The sequence below is a fragment of the Carcharhinus amblyrhynchos genome, chromosome 16, assembly GCF_965287045.1.
Source record: "Carcharhinus amblyrhynchos chromosome 16, sCarAmb.v2.hapA, whole genome shotgun sequence".
In the NCBI taxonomy this organism is placed as follows: Eukaryota; Metazoa; Chordata; class Chondrichthyes; order Carcharhiniformes; family Carcharhinidae; genus Carcharhinus; species Carcharhinus amblyrhynchos.
Genome location: NC_137339.1, coordinates 16,049,878 through 16,070,836, shown reverse-complemented (window position 1 = coordinate 16,070,836; position 20,959 = coordinate 16,049,878). Strand labels below are relative to the sequence as shown.

Here is a 20,959-nt window from a genome sequence, read left to right as displayed (position 1 = left end):
GTCAGAATCTATTACTAAATCAAACACAAAATACTGCTGATGCTGGCATCTGAAACAAAAACAATAAAATGCTGGAAAATCTCAGCTGGTCTGACAGCATCTGTGAAGAGAGAGAGTCGAGCCAATCTTTCGAGTCTAGCTCTGACGAAGGGTCATCTAGACTCAAAACGTTAGCTCTATTCTCTCTCCACAGATGATGTCAGACCTGCTGAGATGTTCCAACATTTTTCCGTTTTTGTTCTATTACTAAATTAACTGATGGCGGTGGTTCAATGAAACCATATTGTTGGTGTGGTGAAGCTCTGAGGGTCTTAGTAAGTAGGCTTGTTCATAAGAACATAAGAAATAGAAGCAGGAGTAGGCCATCTAGCCCTTCGAGCCTGCCCCGCCACTCAATAAGATCATGGCTGATCTGAAGTGGCTCAGTTCCACTTTCCCGCTTTCTCCCCATAACCCTTAATTCCCTTGCCTACCAAAAACCTATCCACCCGTGTCTTAAATATATTTAGCGAGGTAGCCTCTACCACATCAACGGGCAGAGAATTCCAGAGATTCATCACTCTTTGAGTGAAGAAGTTCCTCCTCAACTCCATTCTAAACTGCCCCCCCTTATCTTGAGGCTGTGCCCTCCAGTCCTGCTGTCCTTTCTGAGCGGGAAGAATCTCTCTACCTCTACCCTATCCATCCCCTTCATTATCTTATACGTCTCTATAAGATCCCCCCTCATCCTCCTAAATTCCAACGAGTACAAACCCAGTCTATTCAGCCTTTGTTGGTTTCGCAAGATCACGTCAATTTTCTGAGTTGACCTTTCAAATGGCTTGAAAGACTGATCGCCGTAATGTTTTTTACTCATAACTTATCAACACATTTCACAGCAAAGACAAAAAATGGTTCCAAATAGTTCTGCAAAACTTATGTACCCCTTTAAAATAATTCATCATCTTGTTTCTGGACTTCAACTCAAGGAGAAGCTGGACTTGAACTATGATGAACAATTATGTAAACTCTGCATATTTCCACTGGGAAAAGAAACCAGTTAAAATGCATTAACAGTTTTGTTTTCAGATCTTAAAGAGATGGGATAAAGTTGGACGATAACAAGCTGTTCCACCATGTTCAGAACATCACAACCAGAGGACAGGCATAGGCGTTAACTTTTAATCTGCAGGAAAATGGTTTCAGTCAGTTGGAAATCGATAGAACAGGTTCTCTAGGAAGATTGTATTGATTGATTAAAGTTCAACTGAGAAGGATTTCTGTCAAATAATGCTCTTGGGATGTGGCATGTGTAATTTGAGACATGACATGCGAGTTTGAAGAAAACAGATAATATCAAACCCACAGTTCCTAACTCTTCCTGATATTGGGTAGGCTCTCATACCTAATGTTGGAGTCTATTGTAGACCAATTGATAGAGACTGATGGATACAATAAGTGAAAAACTGCATCACCATTACAGCACAGGATTATCAGGATGATAGAGATGCCACTTGCTGTTTTTTGGTCTGGTAATTTCTAGGTTCCGAACATCTGAGATTGGAGCTGGAGGCTGGTGGGTATGGCTGTGGCATTTTCCAGCCTGTGAGGGTCACTGCCACAACCACAGACCACCCTCAGAAAGGGCCCCTCCCCCCTCTCCAATGATGCTCTGGCAGCTATGGCCACAGTTTATTTCCTTGATCAACTTTTCAGAGGATGTCTCAATGTTGAAACATTGTCAGATATCCAACCTGCCTCAACAACAGCCATCCCTCCTGGGTGGCCTGCCGAAGCTCCCGAGTTTCTGGTGCTCTGATTGGGCTGGCAGTGTCGATGGCCTGTTGACAAGTATGGCGGCCTCCTCTATAGTGTAGACCGAGGCCCTCCAGCCTGTCAAGCCTGCATCGACTCTTCAAATAGTATCCCACAAAGACCCTCTCCTCCCCCTATCTCCATAACCCTGTCATTTACATGGCCAATATACCTAACCTACACATCTTTGGAAACTAAGGGCAACTTAGCACAGCCAATCAACCATGGACAGAATTCTCCAGCCGCACAGGTCTAAAACCTGGAAGTTCCCATCCGGCTGTCAATGGTGTTTCACATTGTCCAAAATTCCAGTGGCGGGCGGGATGGGAGAATTCCAGTCCATATTTTTGGACTGCGTGAGGAAACCCAAGCGCCCAGAGGAAAACTCATGCAGACACAGGGAGAATATGCAAACTCCACACAGACAGTCACCTAAGCCAGGAATCAAACCTGGATCCCTGGCACTATGAAGCATCAATGCTAACCACTGTGCTACTGTGCCGCCCACAGACCAGAAACAATGCTGGAGGGCTTCCTTCAGCAATTGTGCGTCCAACACCCCCAATATGGACCCAGCATCGAAGCTTCTGAAGCAGTCATTAAAAACCCAGCCCCTGGAGAGCAGGTTATCATTTCTGCATCAAAGTAAAAAACTTCGTAAGAATTTGAAACTCAAAAACTTTCCATTTGCAGCTAACAATCAATTTCACAGAACCTGCTTCAGTTGCTGAATAATTAATAAGGATGGTTTGAAAATGTTCAAGTCTCTGGAACACACACACACTCTCCTCTCTCTCTCACACACTCTCTCCCAGGCACACACATTCTCTCTCCTCTCTCTTACACACACTTTCACACACACACCCTCTCCTCTCTCTCACACACACACTGTCTCTCTTCTCTCTCTCTCGCACACACTGTCTCTCTTCTCTCTCTCACACACACACTGTCTCTCTTCTCTCTCTCACGCACACACTGTCTCTCTTCTCTCTCTCACGCACAAACTGTCTCTCCTCTCTCTCACGCACACACACTCTCTCTCACACACACACATTCTCTCTCCTCTCTCTTACACACACTTTCACACACACACTGTCTCTCTTCTCTCTCTCATGCACACACTGTCTCTCTTTCTCACACACACACACTGTCTCTCTTCTCTCTCTCACGCACACAATGTCTCTCTTCTCTCTCTCACACACACTGTCTCTCTCTCTCACACACACACTGTCTCTCTTCTCTCTCTCACGCACACAATGTCTCTCTTCTCTCTCTCACGCACACACTGTCTCTCTTCTCTCTCTCACGCACACACACTCTCTCCTCTCTCTCACACACACACTGTCTCTCTCCTCTCTCTCACACACACACTGTCTCTCTTCTCTCTCACACACACACTGTCTCTCTTCTCTCTCACACACACACACTGTCTCTCTTCTCTCTCTCACGCACAAACTGTCTCTCTCCTCTCTCTCACGCACAAACTGTCTCTCTCCTCTCTCTCACGCACAAACTCTCTCCTCTCTCTCACGCACACACACTCTCTCTCCTCTCTCTCACGCACACACACTCTCTCTCCTCTCTCTCACGCACACACACTCTCTCTCTCTCTCTCACACACACACACATTCTCTCTCCTCCCTCTTACACACACTTTCACACACACACTGTCTCTCTTCTCTCTCTCATGCACACACTGTCTCTCTTCTCTCTCACACACACACTGTCTCTCTTCTCTCTCTCACGCACACACTGTCTCTCTTCTCTCTCTCACACACACACTGTCTCTCTCTCTCACACACACACTGTCTCTCTTCTCTCTCTCACGCACACACTGTCTCTCTTCTCTCTCTCACGCACACACACTCTCTCCTCTCTCTCACACACACACTGTCTCTCTCCTCTCTCTCACACACACACTGTCTCTCTTCTCTCTCACACACACACTGTCTCTCTTCTCTCTCACACACACACTGTCTCTCTTCTCTCTCTCACGCACACACTGTCTCTCTCCTCTCTCTCACACACACACTGTCTCTCTCCTCTCTCTCACGCACACACTGTCTCTCTCCTCTCTCTCACGCACAAACTGTCTCTCTCCTCTCTCTCACGCACACACACTCTCTCTCTCACACACATTCTCTCTCCTCTCTCTCACACACACACATACTCTCGCTCTTCTCTCTCACACACAAACTCTCTCTCCTCTCGCTCACGCACACACACTCTCTCTCCTCTCTCTCACACACACACACACACGCTCTCTCTCTCATGCTCTCTCTCTCACACAGTCTCTCTCCTCTTTCTCTCACACACACTCTCCTCTCTCTCACACACACACACACACACACACACACACACACACACTCTCTCACACAGTCTCTCTCCTCTTTCTCTCACACACACTCTCTCTCCTCTCTCTCTCACACACACACACTCTCTCTCCTCTCTCTCTCACACACACACACACTCTCTCCTCTCTCTCTCACACACACACACACTCTCTCCTCTCTCTCTCACACACATACTCTCTCTCTCCTCTCTCTCTCACACACACATACACAGTCTTTCCTCTCTCTCTCACACACACACACTCTCTCTCTCACACACACTCTCTCTCTCACACATACACACACACTCGCTCCTCTCTCTCACACACACACTCTCTCACACACACACACACACTCTCTCTCTCTCACACACACACTCGTTCCTCTCTCTCGCACACACACTCGCTCCTCTCTCTCTCACACACACTCGCTCCTCTCTCTCTCACACACACTCGCTCCTCTCTCTCTCACACACACACACTCTCTCTCACACACACACACTCTCTCTCACACACACACACTCTCTCTCACACACACACACTCTCTCTCACACACACACACTCTCTCTCACACACACACACACACTCTCTCACACACACACACACACTCTCTCACACACACACACACTCTCTCTCACACACACACACGCTTGCTCCTCTCACACACACACTCGCTCCTCTCTCACACACACACACTCGCTCCTCTCTCACACACACACACACACTCTCTCTCTCTCACACACACACACATTCTCTCTCCTCTCTCTCTCTTTCTCACACACACACTCTCTCCTCTCTCTCTCTCTCACACACACTCTCTCTCTCCTCTCTCTTTCTCTCTTACACACACATTCTCTCACACATTCTGTACTGGAACAAGCAGAAACAGAAATGAAAGATTCTAATTTAGGAAAAGTCACGGATGGAAAGACCGCTGAAACAGTCCCAACACATAGTTTGCATTAAAACAGGAATGTTGCTTTAGAAAATCTATAAACAATGTTATAGTTAATATAAACTAAAAGGTAGATCACCCATATCCCTGTGTTCACTAACTCTAAATACATTGAAAAATTCTACTGGAGAAAACCAATGCAGCCACGTGGCCCACATTCAGTTGTTTTTCTTTGCTCCGTGTCAGATGAAAATTCTTGTACTCCTCTGCCAAGAGCGAAAATGCATTTTAGCACCAAAACATTCTCAAAGCCTCCAAAGTGAACTCTTTGAAGGAAACATCAGAGCAAATTCCAATCCCAGTTTAATGCCAGCTGCCTCATGCATTTTCTACACTAACATTTGAGCTTCAGTGCCACTCTATACATAATACTGAGTAATTAGCTAATTAACAGGACAACAATTTGAGTGTTCTGTTATCTTGGAAGACTACAATCAATACTCCTCAGGTGAATTAAATCAAAAGGGAATTTTCTGTAAGCTTTAGAAAGAAGTGTTATAATTTCGCAGAAAGTATACGTTTAAAAATCATGTATTTTTACCAGGCACACATAAGCTACAACATTGGGCTCCCATGGCACTGATGGTGTTGGCGCTGTTCAGACCTTTGATTAATGATAGTGTCTAATTGTCTTCCAGCCTATTCTGCACTGGCCCACATGGTGTGATGTGCTTTGAAGGGGACTTACTTGGGCAAACGACCCACACGCTGGAAAGAGAGACAGGGTTGATAATACTCATGTGTTTAATGCTGATCTGGTGCCCAACTTGCCAGTTTGGATATCCGGCGTCCTCTTACTGTCCTCTTCCTGCTCTCTGCTGTCTGTGCTCCATCTCCCTTTTGCGCTGCAGCCCAAGAGGAGCAACAGCTAATGATAGCTGAATTCACGTTCCACTGCTCAATGGAGCCCCATCATCATGAAATCAGAAAAGGGACTTTCAAGAGAGGTGCTTTTGACTTTCTTTTGTTGCTGCAAACTTAGTGGATGAACCATGTTCTTCGTTTACGGAGGAGCTCTCACAAGCTGTTGGGGTCAGAAGGGAACAATGCTAGATTTCAGTGGAGTATGAAGATCTCGGAGTACATAATCAGCTATCATTAGTTGCTGTCGCTCTTGGGCTACAGCTGGGAAATGGAGCACAGGCAGCAGAGAGCGGAAGGTATTTCTTAAAATTCATTTATGGGAGTGGGGATGTTGCGATCAAAACCAGCAATTTTTGCCCATCCTTATATTGCCGTTAAGAAGGTGATGGTGAGTTGTTTTCTTGAACCGCTCCAGTCCATGCTCTGTAGGTGCACCCACAGTGCTGTTAGGGAGGGAGTTCCAGGATTTCGATTCAGCAACAGTGAAGGAATAGCAATATATTTTCAATCAGCATGCGCCATGGCTTGGAGGGGATCCTCCAGGTGATGGCGTTTCCATGTGTCTGCTGCCCTTGTCCTTCTCGGTGATAGCCGTTGTGGGTTTGGAAGACGCTGTCTAAGGAGCTGTGGTGAGTTCCTGCAGTACATCTTGTAGCTGGTGTGCGTTGACGGTGAAGGAAATGAATGTTTGTGGATTGAGTGCCAATCAAGCAGGTTGCCTTGTCCTAGGTGCTGTTGAAATGCTTGAATGTTGTTGGAGCTGTACTCATCCAGACAAGAGAAAGTATCTCATTACATTCCTGACTTGTGCCTTGTAGATGGTGGACAGATTTTGGGGAGTTAGGAGGTGAGATATAAAGTTAAAGTTTATTTACTAGTCAGAAGTAAGGCTTACATTAACACTGTAATGAAGTAACTGTGACATTCCCCTAGTTGCCACAGTCTGGCACCTTGTTTGGGTCAATGCACCTAACCAGCATGTCTTTCAGTGTGTGGGAAGAAACTGGAGCACCCGGAGGAAATCCACGCAGACGCAAGGAGAACGTGCAAACTCCACACAGACAGCAACCCATGCCGGGAATCAAACCTGGGTCTCTGGCACTGTGAAGTAGCAGTGCTAACCACTGTGCTACTGTGCCACCCTTTCCACAGGATTAATAGCCTCTGACCAGTTCTTGTAGCCACAGTATTTATATAGAATCATAGGGACCCTACAGGACAGAAGGAGGCCGTTCGGCCCATCGAGCCTGCACCAACATCAATCCCACTCAGGCCTATCCCTGTAATCCCATGTAATTACCTTGCTAATTTACCCTGACACAAAGGGACGATTTAGCATGGCCTATTAACCTAACTCGCACATCTTTGGACTGTGGGAGGAAACCGGAGCACCCGCAGGGAACCCACACAGACATAGGGAGAACGTGCAAACTCCACACAGTGACCCGATGCTGGAGTTGAACCCGGGTCCCTGGCACTGTGAGGCAGCAGTGCTAACTGCTGTGCCACCGTGCCACCTTAACGAACTCCTGCAGTGATATCCTGGATCTGAGATAATTGACCTCCAACAATCTCAATCATCTTCCTTTGTGCCAAGTATGACTCCAACCAGCGGAGAGTTTTCCCTCAGATTCCCATTAACTCCAGTTTTGCTCAGATTCCTTGATGCCACACTCAGTCAAATGTTGCCTTGATGTCAAGGGCATTCACTCTCACTTCACCTTTGGACTTCAGCCCTTTTGTCCATGTTAGAACCAAGTTTTAATGAGGTCAGGAACTGAGTGGAATCTATGGAACATTGAGTGTCTTCAAGACAGAGATAGATAGGTTCTTAAACAATAAGGGAATCAAGGGTTTAGGGGGAGAAGGCAGAGAATGGGAATATCAGCCATGATTGAATAGCAGAACAGATTCGCAAATGACCTAATTCAGGTCCTATATCTTACGGTCTTATCAGTGACTCTGCTGCAACCAAAACTGAGCATCTGTGAGCAGATTCTTGCAAATCTAGAACCTCTTGATAGCGATGTTGATGACTCCTTGCATCACAATACTGATGACTGACTGTAGACCAACAGAGTGGTAACTGGCCAGGTCAGCTCCAACAATCCTTGTAATCTGCTGAGGTACAGATTGATGGACCACAATGAGAACCCACGGGCCCTTTTGTGCACTGCTACCTATAATTATAATGGCTGCAGTCTGGACCCGCATGGCAGCAAGCTCATATCCCATGACCTCAGTCTGAACTTCAATGGCAGCGCTGAGGCATAGAATGACCTCTGCCTGTGCAGCAGTGCAAGATGTGGAGATGCCGACGTTGGACTGGGGTGGGCACAGTAAGAAGTCTCACAACACTAGATTAAAGTCCAACAGCTTTATTTCGTAGCATAAGCTTTCGGAGTGTTGCTTCCTCTTCAGGTGAGTGTAGATTTGTGTTCACGAGCAGGACAGACATAGACACAGACTTAATTTACAAGACAATGGTTGAAATGCGAGTCTTTACAGGCAATCAAGTTTTTACAGGTGTAGGCAACGTGAGTGGAGAGAGAGTTAAGCGTAGGTTAAAGAGGTGTGTATTGTCTCCAGCCAGGATAGTCAGTGAGATTTTGCAAGCAGTGCAAGCTCAGACAGTGGCCACCAGCCATTGTAGCATAGCTTGGTGCACAAATGCTTACATGGAGTTAGCCACCGCTTCCACACACTCGAAAGAATAGATTCCAAGCTCAGCACAAAACCTATTGCCAAGTTGGAGCAGGACTGTGCAATGCTTCTTTACAGTGGCACGTCTGCCAATGCACCAAGCATCTTGGCTGATAGCCCACCCTAGAGAAGTCTTCATCTGAGTCATCTGCCGCTAATCTGGTGGTGTCACCCCCAAGGAGCTGTCACTTACACTATTCCAGCCCCTTTCATCTGGTTGAAGCCCACTTGTGCCCGCTGACTTATCAGGTCAAGTCTCAGATATCTGAAAGAGTAAATGGGCCTGGACTTTCCAGTCTTGTCAACGGCAGGAACCATCTCAGGTGAAATGGAAAATTATTTGACGGACCAGCCAAAAGTCCATTGACTTTGGGCTGGAACTTTCAGTCAGCAGGTGGGACTGGAAAACGCCAGCCGATGGGGTTTGCAAACAGGCCATAAAGCTAGAGTATACCATCAGCCTGGGTTTTCTCATCTGTACCGTCTCCTCCAAGTTACTCAGGAGATGCAGCCATGGCTGTCTCCAGAAATCCTCCTATTGTATGTGACCCTGTGCTGCAAGAGAAATGGAATAATGTCAGTGAGTTTGTCGCAATGTGCTTGGATGATGTATCTGCAATAGCTGAAAGCTGGAGGTATCTGAGAGTTGTGAGAGGTGGCTGTGAAGCTTGTGTGAGGCTAAGGTGGAGCACCTGAATGCTCAGCATGAATCCCAGTAGCTAGAGATTGTTGATGGGTGAGTGACGGAAAAGGGGAACATTGTTCAATTTGTGAAAATGGCATTTAAAGTTGCACTGACTGCCTTATTGGCCACTCATGTGACATCAATGAAGCTTTAATGACATTGTAGCCAGGGCGTTTGGAGTCAGATTCCTTGCATTGACTTCCCATGATAACCTGCTCCAATTCCCGTCTTAAGATATCCCTGGAGGACCTCCTGATCCCAAGTGGGAATCTAGACGTGGGCCTGCACCGCTGCATCAGAAAATCTCGGAGCCTCTTCACTGACCTGTTGCTCCATTGGTACTCTCATTCCTTCTGTGATCAATGTTTACAGCCAGAACGCACAGTTCACAGGGGTTCAGGCCACTTCGAGAAAGTGCAGGCTAGCTGTAGCTTGCGTTAGCCACACACGCATCTGGTCCCCCTGCTGAACATGCAGTCATTCAGCAGCACATACAGTTGTGGGCTGCGTACCGCAATTAAGAAGACAAGAAGGCAACAATATCTCATCTGTAGCCGATAAAATCAATTGTTTCGAGATAACTAAACGGTTTCATGACAGCCTTCGTTTCATTTGTGAATCTTAACCTATTTGACCCCATGTACATAAATGTTTTATAATGGGAAATTCCATTACGGATGTATAGAAGACTCGTAAATCAAATAATTCTGGCCAAAGTTCTTGAGGACTGATTGATGCAAACAGGAAGCAAAATGACGGTGACTCTCGCATCCTGCTGTGCCTCACTAGCATCTCCCAGATTTCTAGAAGTGTCTGCTCTGCGCCAGAAATTGGCAGGGAGGCGCAAAGGCCATATAAAGGGTCATTTGAGTATGATTTAAATGCAGGGAGTGGACCTGGGACTGAAGTCTCTCTCTGTATCCCCCCCTCCCACCCCATTGAAGTGGTTCACTCCAACAGGGTTTAAAGTAGCTCCGCACTAAAGAGGAATAATTGTCCGACCCCACTGGAGTGAAAGGTGGGGAAATCAGGGACCCCCAGAGGGTCAGGTAGCCGGGGTTGCCCCCTGCGCATTGGCGCCTTGGCAGTGCCAGCTTTTGCCACCTGGCACTGCGCAAGGGACAATGCCACCAATGCCCAAGGGGCACCTTGACACTGCCCATTGGACATGGGGCAGTGCCAGTGGGGCAGGGCGTATGAGGGTGCAGTGCTGAGGGGGGGGGCCTGATGTGGGTGGGGCTTGCAGGGCGGTTAGTGGGGGTGGGGCTCCTGCTGCCACTCTGATTGGAATTGGTGTGGGGAAGGAGGGAGGTCGGGGATCAGGGCATGCTGGGCAGGGGGAGGGGCTGGGGTAAACTGGGGCGGGGAGGGCAGTCAACTTGCTAGGGGGATCAGCACTGTGGGGATTGGGGGCAAGGGGGGGTGTTACTGTCCGGGGTTGGGGGGGGGGGGTGCCGGAAATGTCCGTGGGACACTGATCAGCCCGGGGTGGCAGTTGGGGAGGGGTGGGGGCTGGTGGCAGGGAGTGCTGATATTGTGGGGTGGAGGGGGGGAGGGGGGGTCACAGAGCTGGCCAGCGATTGGGATGCAATCAGGGCAGAGCCACTGTGCACGTGTCGATCTAGGCACTGACAGATCGCTGCATGTGCAGTAGTCCGCTCAGCGCACTGATGTCAGCCTCTCCAGTGGGGATAGGCCCCTAGCTTTTAATGATATTCATGTTGGTGGCCTCTGCAATGCACCGAGCGTAGGAGATCCTTCTCTGAACTTCCACTGGAAAAAAAAACAGCTTGAATCACTCCTGTTTTCACATGAATTCGAGACTTGGAATCTTTTGGGGAGAATGCTGGCTATTGTTTTTTCCATTTTGCCTGTTGGAAAAGCAAATTTCCGACATTTTGAGCTGCTCTGCTTGACTTCAAACCCAAATAAGGCGATCTCCAAGTTATCTTGTTTGAGTTGTAGCCAATGGATCTTTGAATCCATTATATGTAATGTATCTTAAACTATCAGCACTTCCATGTTTCTCCCGTTTGTGCATCACAGTATTTCTACAACATCCCCCTGTGTAATTCAGCTGCGTGGTTTCAAAGGCTTCCATTGTATATCCTGTCAAGTGATTAATTTTCTCTCAACTCTTTCTGGCATTGATCTATTCCAGTGTGATCCAAGTGCTCATGTAAAATGTCTCCACAATTATCGTTTGGATAGTTAATAGCCACAGTGAGAAATCTGACAATACCAGGTTAAGTCCAACTGATTTATTTGATAGTAAAATCACAAGCTTTCGGGGTTTCGCCCTTCGTCAGGCGAATGGAGAGTTCTGGCCTCAGACAGAGCGTATAACAGCACAGACAGTTTACAGATTACTGATTAGAATACGAGTCTTTACCACTAACCTGCTATTCAAGTCTTAAAGAGGCCAACAATGTGAGTGGAAAGAGCATTAAGCACAGGTTAAAGAGATGTGTATTGTCTCCAGACAGTACAATAAGTGAGGTTTTGCAAACCCAGGCAAGTCATGGGGGTTACAGATAGTGCAACATGAACCCAAGATTCATGGCCAAGCTTGCCTTACTGGTGTTCCCCATAGAATTCCTTCAGTGCAAAAGGAGGTCATTCAGCCCCTCAAACCTGTACCGGCAACAGTCCCACCTCAGTTCTTTCCCTGTAATCTCACGTGTTTACCCCGCTAATCTCCCTGACACTGAGGGACAATTTAGTATGGCCATTCAAGCTAATCTGCACATCTATGGATTCCACACAGACACAGGAAAAATGTGCAACCCCCACACATTCACCTAAGGTCCCTGGTGCTGTGAGGCAGCAGCGCTAACCATTGTGCCACTGTGCCACCCAGGCTCCAGAATTACCTTATCTTTTGTCACCTTGATCCCACACTCTGAATTTTCTTCCTTAAGCCTCTCCACCTCTCTCTGGTCCTTAGAGATTCTGCTTGAAACTCACCTCTTTGACCAAACCTCTGATCACCTGAGCAAACAGCTCTGATGTCCCTTTGCAGTACCCTTAAAGGCATTACAGAATGCCTGGGTGGCACTATGGTCTAGTGGTTAGCACTGCTGCCTCACAGCGCTGGGGACCCGGGTTCGATTCCCGGTTTGGGTCACCGTCTGTACGGCACCTACACATTCTCCCTGTGTCTGCACGGGTTTCCTCCGGGTGCTCTGGTTTCCTCCCACAGTCCGAAAGATGTGCTGGTTAGGTGCATTGGCTATGCTAAATTCTCCCTCAGTGTACCCAAACAGGCGTCAGAGTGTGGTGGCTAGGGAATTTTCATAGTAATTTCATTGCAGTGTTAATGTAAGCCTACTTGTGACACTAATAAAATAATTTTAAAAATGCAATTGTTGTTGCAAAGCCAAGTGTTCTTTAAGGCAAAACAAGTGAATGTGAAAACAAATAAAATTATTTCCCCAGTGGAAAATGTGATTCATTCATTAGGAAGCCAACATGCCAGATCGGGAGCGAATACAACTAGAAAATGAAGTGTTAAATTCTTATAAGACATGCAGAATAGTTGTTTAATTTAGGAAAAGTTAGCCATTCCTTTGAAACATTATTTTAACGTATGGGCATCGCAAATATAATGAAGTCCAATTTAAACAATCATGTCAAGAGAAATATCATCATCTAGATCAGCCAATTTGCTGAACAGACAACACACGTCACATCCAAATTATGAAACTGCTTATTATCTACACCATGGTTTAAGCACTTGGAGAGAGACAAGGATAAACATTTATACTTACTATGCCTTGCCAATAGCTCCGGATAATGCAAGACATTCTTTGAAACTAGTGGCTTGAGGTTTGCTTTTCCAATTGCCAAGTTCTGAAAACAGCATTATCGTACCTAAAAAAAAAAAGATTGCAAAAGTTTTTTTGTAGATAAGTTAATTCTTAAGTTCAAATATATTCGATCCCACATCTATGGCTTTTATAGTACAACCACTTCAAAAGTTAAGTAAACCAGTACATAATCTGATATTCCTTCAATAACTTAGATAAGGTATCAAATCTGTCGTGGAATTGCTCGTGGTGAATTTCAAATAAGTGGCTCTTGGAAATAGTTATTTCAAGTTTGCCCAGTAGCAACACCCCTTCATATGTTCTAACTCATGCTACATAACTGGATTGTCTCTGCTACCAAGAGGTAATAACATTGGAATAAATCTCTGATATGACAATCTTGAACTCTTGTGTTCCACACAATTGTTAATCACTCAGACAATACAAACTCCAGGCTCCAAGCACAGTAGGAAGAAAAATGTAAAAAATAATTGTTCGTTCTCTGTCAAGCAGAAGAACAGCAGACTGCGAGCCAAAGACTGCAAATGGTTCTGTAAATATTGGTTAATTTTCAGCTTGCCACCAGGGTGTAAGACACTGATTTTGTTCCGTTTTTATAATGTGCTGGGCTGAGGGTGACGGGGAAGGCAAAACTGCCAGCGGTGGATTAAAGCAGATGCTGGAATCCGAAACCAAAAGGGAACATGCTGGAAAATCTCAGCAGGTCTGGCAGCATTTGTAAGGAGGGAAAAAAACTGACTTTTCGAGTCCTTGGTCAAAGCTAAATCATATCAGGAGTTTTGACAAAGGGTTATCTGGACTTGAAACGTCAGCTCTTTTCTCTCCAAACAGATGCTGTCAAATCTGCTGAGATTTTCCAGCATTTTCTCTTTAGGTAATTTTCAAGGTCAGTTTAAAGTCCTGGCAGCAAGTGAAAAATCCAACACCTATATTTCTTCAACATGACAGACTGCTTGCAAATGTCTTAGATCATAATATTGCTCGACAGACCACTGGATGGTTAGTTATCGAGTAAACTCTGCTATGTAATCATTGCTAAAATGCATTTTAAGTTACGGCTCTGATGGTTCAGTTAACAAATGTGAATAATAAGTGATGAAGTATAAACATAAGAACATAAGAAATAGGAGCAGGAGTTTAGCCCTTCGAGCCTGCCCCGCCATTCAATAAGATCATGGCTGATCTGAAGTGGATCAGTTCCACTTTCCCGCTTTCTCCCCATAACCCTTAATTCCCTTGTCTATCAGAAACCTCTCTACCCGTGACTTAAATATATTCAGTGAGGTAGCCTCCACCACTTCAACGGGCAGAGAATTCCAGAGATTCACCACCCTTTGAGTGAAGAAGTTCCTCCTCAACTCCAATCTAAACTGCACCCCCCCCATCTTGAGGTTGTGCCCTCTAGTCCTGCTGTCCTTTCTGAGCAGGAAGAATCTCTCTACCTCTACCCTATCTATCCCCTTCATTATCTTATACGTCTCTATAAGATCCCCCCTCAGCCTTCTAAACTCCAACGAGTACAGGCCTAGTCTATTTAGTCTCTCTTCATTGGCTAACCCCCTCATCTCCGGTATCAGCCTAGTGAACCTTCTCTGCACTCCCTCCAAGGTCAATATATCCTTCCGCAAGTGCGGCGACAAAAACTGCACACAGTACTCCAGCTGTGGCCTCACAGTACCCTGTACAGTTGCAGCAAGACCTCCCTACTTTTATATTCTATCCCCCTCGCTATAAAGGCCAACATTCCATTCGCCTTCTTGATCACCTGCTGCATCTGCAGACTGGGTTTTTGCCACTCGTGCACAAGGACCTCCAGGTCCCTCTGCACCGTAGCACGCTGCAGCTTTTCGCCCTTTAAATAGTAATCCCTCCGACTATTATTTCTGCCAAAGTGGATAACCTCACACTTGTTAACATTATACTCCACATTAACATTATATGGAGGCACGCAGACCAAGGTCCAGAGTTCAAAATAATATCAGTGCTGAATTAGTAGCACTTAGAGGCAGTAGTGGAGGAGCTACAATCAATCTTAGCTTTCCCCCAGCTCATTTCCCATTTATGATGATGGTTGCTGATGAAAAGTATGCATGTGGACTCTGGCAAGACCAAATTCATGCTGAGCTGTCATTAGAACTTGTGCTGGTACCAGTACCAGGTTCTTCAGATCCTGCCCTCACCAACCGACACTTTCAAACCCCTTAATGTAACTGGGATCTATTGTGCTCACAAGCTCAATAGAAGTAAAAGTTCAATTTGATTGTCCATGTTCCCAAGTGAAAAGCAAATGGGCATTGGCAAGAGCCATCACTTTCCTTGCAGAAAACAGCAAGATAAGATCATTTATTTCTCATTTGGCTTAGTCGCATGCAGCAAGCTGTGTAACATTACCAAGTTACCAAATCGACTTAACCATCTTTGAATTAAGTCAAGGATGCTGCATGCATAAAAACTATTTATTTTTCCTCTTCTCATTGAAATTAAATTGTCCGTAATAATGCCGACTACAGACTAAATTGTCCGTAATAATGCTCACGCACTACTGTGCGAAACGGAATCTGGAGAGAAACCAGACCCGGGTCTACATACTGAACTTCCATGACCCCTCCAAATACTAGTTGATACAATGACACCCAATTGTCATATTATCAAAGTTCACACTGCTAATGGGGCTTGAGGAGATGGGCACCGAGAGGTTGTTTCCCCAACCTGCTGTATCAACAACAGCCTTAAGTGTGGAGAGAGGAGAAACAGCTTCACTGAAAGGTTGTGCATCTTCACAACTCACTACTCCAAAGGGTTGTGAATACTCCACTGTAGGATATATTTAAAGCTGGGAGAGGCAGATTTTTGCTCTCTGAGATAGGGCCAGGGAAGGAAATCATGGGTCCTTGTGCTTCTCTTGTTTCTGGGGCCCCTTATCCCACCCTTGCCCCTGTTAACCTTCCCCCTTGCATCCTTTAGGTGCCCAGAATTGGGAACCAGTCACAGTGGGGTCAAGCTGTTGTATATAGGTTTAACAAAACTTTTTTGGCTTTTGTATTCTTTGCTTCAATTTATGAAGGCTGTTAAAAGTCCAGGTTTCAGTATGATGTACTTTACTCCAGCTCTAATTCTTTGAACCTTGCCCTGTGCGATATCCAGACAGAAACATACAAATGACTTGAACCTTACAGGTACTACAAATAACAGAAGTACAAGTGAAAATATTTTAAACTAACAGTGACATATTCTACATGGTTCCTGGTTTCACTTTGTTATGGTTCAGGTTAGAAACTCCAAAGTGTTTTATGAAGCTCGCTTGAATTGTAAATTTTGCATCTTGAATTTGGCTTGGATAAGCATGAGATGGTTCACTTCAGGTATGATTCAAATGACCCACCAGGGGGCTTTTATCAAACAAAGTTTATTTAAGAATATAGTTAATATGTTTAGTAAGAAAATTAGCAAGAACTTTTATCAATTACAAACAAGAAGCAAACAATCATGATTATGTACAACCCTCAAAAAATATATCTAAAATGCTCCAATCATACTAATCCCATAGACACAAGGTCCTTTTCACAGGTTTAACCACAGCACAAACTAATGCTCACATGATACTGGAAATTGACTGGAGAATTGAAAACCCCCAATCTCAATTCACTCAGAACAGGTTGAAGGCCAAACAGCTTCCCAAAACACCAGATCCATCCCCCAACAACAGCAGATTTTTACCCTTCGGGAAACCAACAGAATTTTCCAAAAAAAACACGAGGGAGAGAGAGACGTCTCTTCAGCTTGATGCTCCTAACTTCCAACTCCCAAAACTGAAACTGAGCTCCTGTCACCTGACCTACCCACAGATTTACTCTTCCATCCAACAATGACATCACCTAAGGCTGTGAGCATGATAAGCATTGACAGTGAGAGTTGCAGTGATCATGATTAAAAAAAAACACTTCTTAATAATACACTAACACTACCAAGTTAAAAAGTGGCAAAATTTTGCAATGAATTGCCACCAACCAAAAATGTGCTGTTTGTATCCAGAAAAGTGGGCTTAAAATTACATTTTGCGTTGAGTGAGAAATATTTTTTCATTTTAAATTGAAACTAACCAAACTAATAAAAACGTTCTGCATGGAGTATATAATCAGAAAATAAAGCGCTGCAGTTGCTGGAAACCTAAAATATAAACAGGAAATGTGGCAAACACTCAGTAGCCCAGGCAGCATCGATAGAGAGAGAAACAGAGTCTACATTTCAGGCCCATGATTGGCACGAGCTCTGACGAAGGATCACTAAGTTGGGACAGGGGGGTGGGGATGCGGTGGTGGGGTTTGGTTGAGCCTGCTGGTGGCATGGGGGTGGGGAGGGGAGATCAGGACCGCCAGTAAAGGGATGGGGGAGATCATTTCAGGCCGGGGATTTGGGGGGAGTGGGTCAAGGTTGGCTCAGACACATCCAGGAGGCCGGCAGTGCGGAGCTACTGTGCATGTGCCGATCTCAGTGCTGACACGCTGACAGATCAGTGCATGCGCAGTGGCCCATTCAGCGCTATGCTGCTGGCCTCTCCAGCGGGAATAGGCCCCGTCCACAGGTTTTCAGCATGATTCACGCTTGTGCACTCTACAGTGAATAGAGTGTGGGAGATGCATTTTGAAAATCCCGCTGCAAAAAACCCAGCAGGATTTACTCCAGTTTTTACATGATTTTGACACTCAGAATATTTTTGGGAGAATCCCATCCACTGACTTTCAGTGTGGGTTTTCCTCCTCTCCTGGACCAATGTGTTGATAAGCTTTTGTGTGTGTGTGTGTGTGTGCGCCTGTGTACAGGTGTTCATCTCACTGCCAGTCTCAGGGCTCTCTCTCACTCTCTATCACTCACACTCATTCTTAATTTGCAGCTTCGACGAAAAAGTCCAGACTTCTCAAGTTTCTCTTCCTAACTCTGCCTCCTCGTCATTATCCTGGTGAACCTGCTAAGTTTACAGTTTATTTGTGTGTTATAAGTGGGCTTCCATTTACACTGCAATGAAGTTACTGTTAAAGTCTTCTAGTCGCCACGCACCGGTGACTGTTCGGGTACACTGAGGGAGAATTTAGCATGGTCAATGCACCTAACCAGTACATCTTTCGGACTGTGGGAGAAAGCCAGAGCACCCAGAGGAAACCCACGCAGACATGGGGAGAACGTGCAGACTTCCCACAAGCAATGACCCAAGCCTTCAATTGAACCCGTGTCTCTGGCACTGTGAAGCAGCAGTGCTATCCACTGGGCCCACTGTGTAAGCCCCACATACCTTTCCTATTACTTTTATATTCTTTCTACTTAAGGGTGCTCAAAACTACGCAATAATCCGAAATACAGTCTAATTAAAGTCCAGTAAAGTTACAATACAGCCTCCTTTCTTTTGTGTTGTGTACTTCTAGACACACCAATGATTTGTTAGTCTACTTTTATGGCCTTGTATACTTGTGATCCATCTTCTTAAGAAACTGTATATCTGTGCAATAAGATTCCTCTGCTCTATTTAACACCTTATATTTTTGAAGTATGTATTTCCTCTCCCTATTCTTACATCCAAAATCTATCATTTCGTATTTTTCTATGTTGAGCTGCATCTGCCCAATCTCTGCCCCTTTTTTTAACCTGCTAGTCTATGTCCTATTATGGTCTTTCACAACCTGCACTGACTCAACCCCAGGTGCAGGAAATTTGGAGGTTAATATCACTGAAGAGGAGTTTGGGACATATGTGGAGGTGGCAAACGGTGCTTTCCCTCAAACCTATCGAACACTGCAGCTGGGCCTTGCTACTTCTGCAACCTCGAGGCCTGTCCAGGTTGCAACATTATCTCGACTCCTGCAGTCCTTTGGTGGGCCAGCAGGAGCTAAAGTACGTGTCTGAGGCCATCACCCTGGCTGTCAAAACAAATGGCTGCAAGAACTCGGTCTCTAGCTCCAGCACAATTGGATTTTAAGCGCTGGGGTGTGTCATGAGTGACATTATTTGTGTCCATGATTTTGAATTTTCCTTTAGCTTTGGAATATTTGCATGCTGTTCATATGAATTCACTCCCATCCAATCTTGCAGGAGCCACAAACAACCTCGATATCTGGGAGTGCCTCAAGGTGAACGAATCGTGTGAGCTCCCTGGTTATCTGGCACACTCTTGCATAATCTGTGTCTTGAGGTGACAGACAATCTGCACAGTTATTTCCTGTTGATGCAAGCTCCCGACTCTCCTGCTGCGACCTTGATGGCCACAAGTGGGCAGTCAGGAGCACCCTGGATGGGGAAGCCAGTCATTACCGTGGACCCTCATGTCTTTTTTCCACCTGGCTGACCTCATCTGTCTGCCAGTGGTTAAATTGCAGACAAGGATGAAGATGGCATTGGTCAAGGGCCTTGACACAGCTGTGTGCGGCACATTAAGAGAGGCTGCACAGATCCCCCACAGCCCTCAGATGAACCAAAGGTGTAGATGTTGAGGGTCACAGGCATGCAGTGACCACCCATGCTGTTGGAGACAATTTCAGGACCTATTGTTTCGCAAATGAGATGTCACTGTGCCCCAGGAGAGGGGTAGCCTCCTGCGGCACTGCACTGCAGACATTTGCAGCTTGGTGCGCTGCCTTACATTCTGCTGGTGATGTCTTTGGCATCCCCTCCCACCTTGGCCTCCTTGCTGACCCTGCACCAACTGAGCCCCATGCCTCTCCTCTTACAGGTCTCTGCCTGTGCTCACCTTGTCTCCTCTTCCTCCTGCTCCTCTCGACCTTTTCAGAGCTGGTCTCCCCTACAAAGTAGACTATCTCTGTTGGATCAGATGTAGAGGACCAGTGCCTTGTAAATGATGGAACACTGTCCTCCACTCCTCAGGGAAGCCTTCCAGGGAAGTCCGCAAGTGCCTCAAATGTTAAACAATAACTCGGAAACTCAAGCTAAACTCTGGACTCACAAAGCTATAAACTCAATCACTGAGAAACTGTTGCTGCTCTTGGGGGGCCTTTTATCCCACCCATGGGTGAGAAAATTCAATAAAAGACATAATGAGCGCTCACCTGTTTTGCCTGCCTGACCAGCTAAAAATACCATAGGCTGCAAAAATTCCTGCAGATTGGACTTTTAGTAGTCTGAATTGGTCCTTGAATTGTGCATCTGATTTGCATACCTACCCATCACAAAACTGCACACATGCGCAATGATATTAAGAGGTGGCACAGTGGTTAGCACTGTTGCCTCACAGCACCAGGGACATTGATTCAATTCCTTGACTGCCTGTGTGGAGTTTGCACATTCTCCCCATGTCTGCATGGGTTTTATCTGGGTACTCTGGTTTCCTCACACAGTTCAAAGATGTGCAGGTTAGGTGGATTGACCATGATAAATTGACCCTTGGTGTCCAAAGATGTGTAGGTTAGGGGGATTAGTGGGAAAAATACCTGGGATTATGGGGATAGGGACTGGGTAAGATGCTCTGTTGGAGAATTGGTGCAGATTCGATGGGCCACATGGCCTCCTTCTGCACTGTGGGGATTCTATGATTCTATGGAATACTGATGTCCTCTTCCTGTGAGATTTTCTGCACTCCTGGGTCAGACCTATGCCCAGCCCAGACGTTAACATTCTGCCCGTGGTCCTTTTTATTTAAAAGTTTTAGTGGAGGTTTTTGTAACAGCCAGAGGTCGTGGTACATATTGGTACTAACAACATAGGTAGGAAGAGTGATGAGGTCCAGCAGCAGCCGTTTAGAGAGTTAGGTAGAAAGTTAAAAGGCAGGACCTCTAGGGTTGTAATCTCAGGATTAC

General features: G+C 45.8%; 1 protein-coding gene across 1 annotated transcript in view; it reads right to left on the bottom strand.

Moving 5' to 3' along the window:
- slco4a1 (solute carrier organic anion transporter family, member 4A1) overlaps window positions 1–13,203 on the bottom strand; it is a 130,294-nt gene extending 117,091 nt beyond the window's left edge. Inside the window, exon 1 of the mRNA XM_080204759.1 lies at window positions 13,101–13,203. The gene's annotated coding sequence lies outside the window, so the exon portion shown is untranslated. The remainder of the gene's footprint in view (window positions 1–13,100) is intronic.
- Window positions 13,204–20,959: the final 7,756 nt, after the last annotated feature.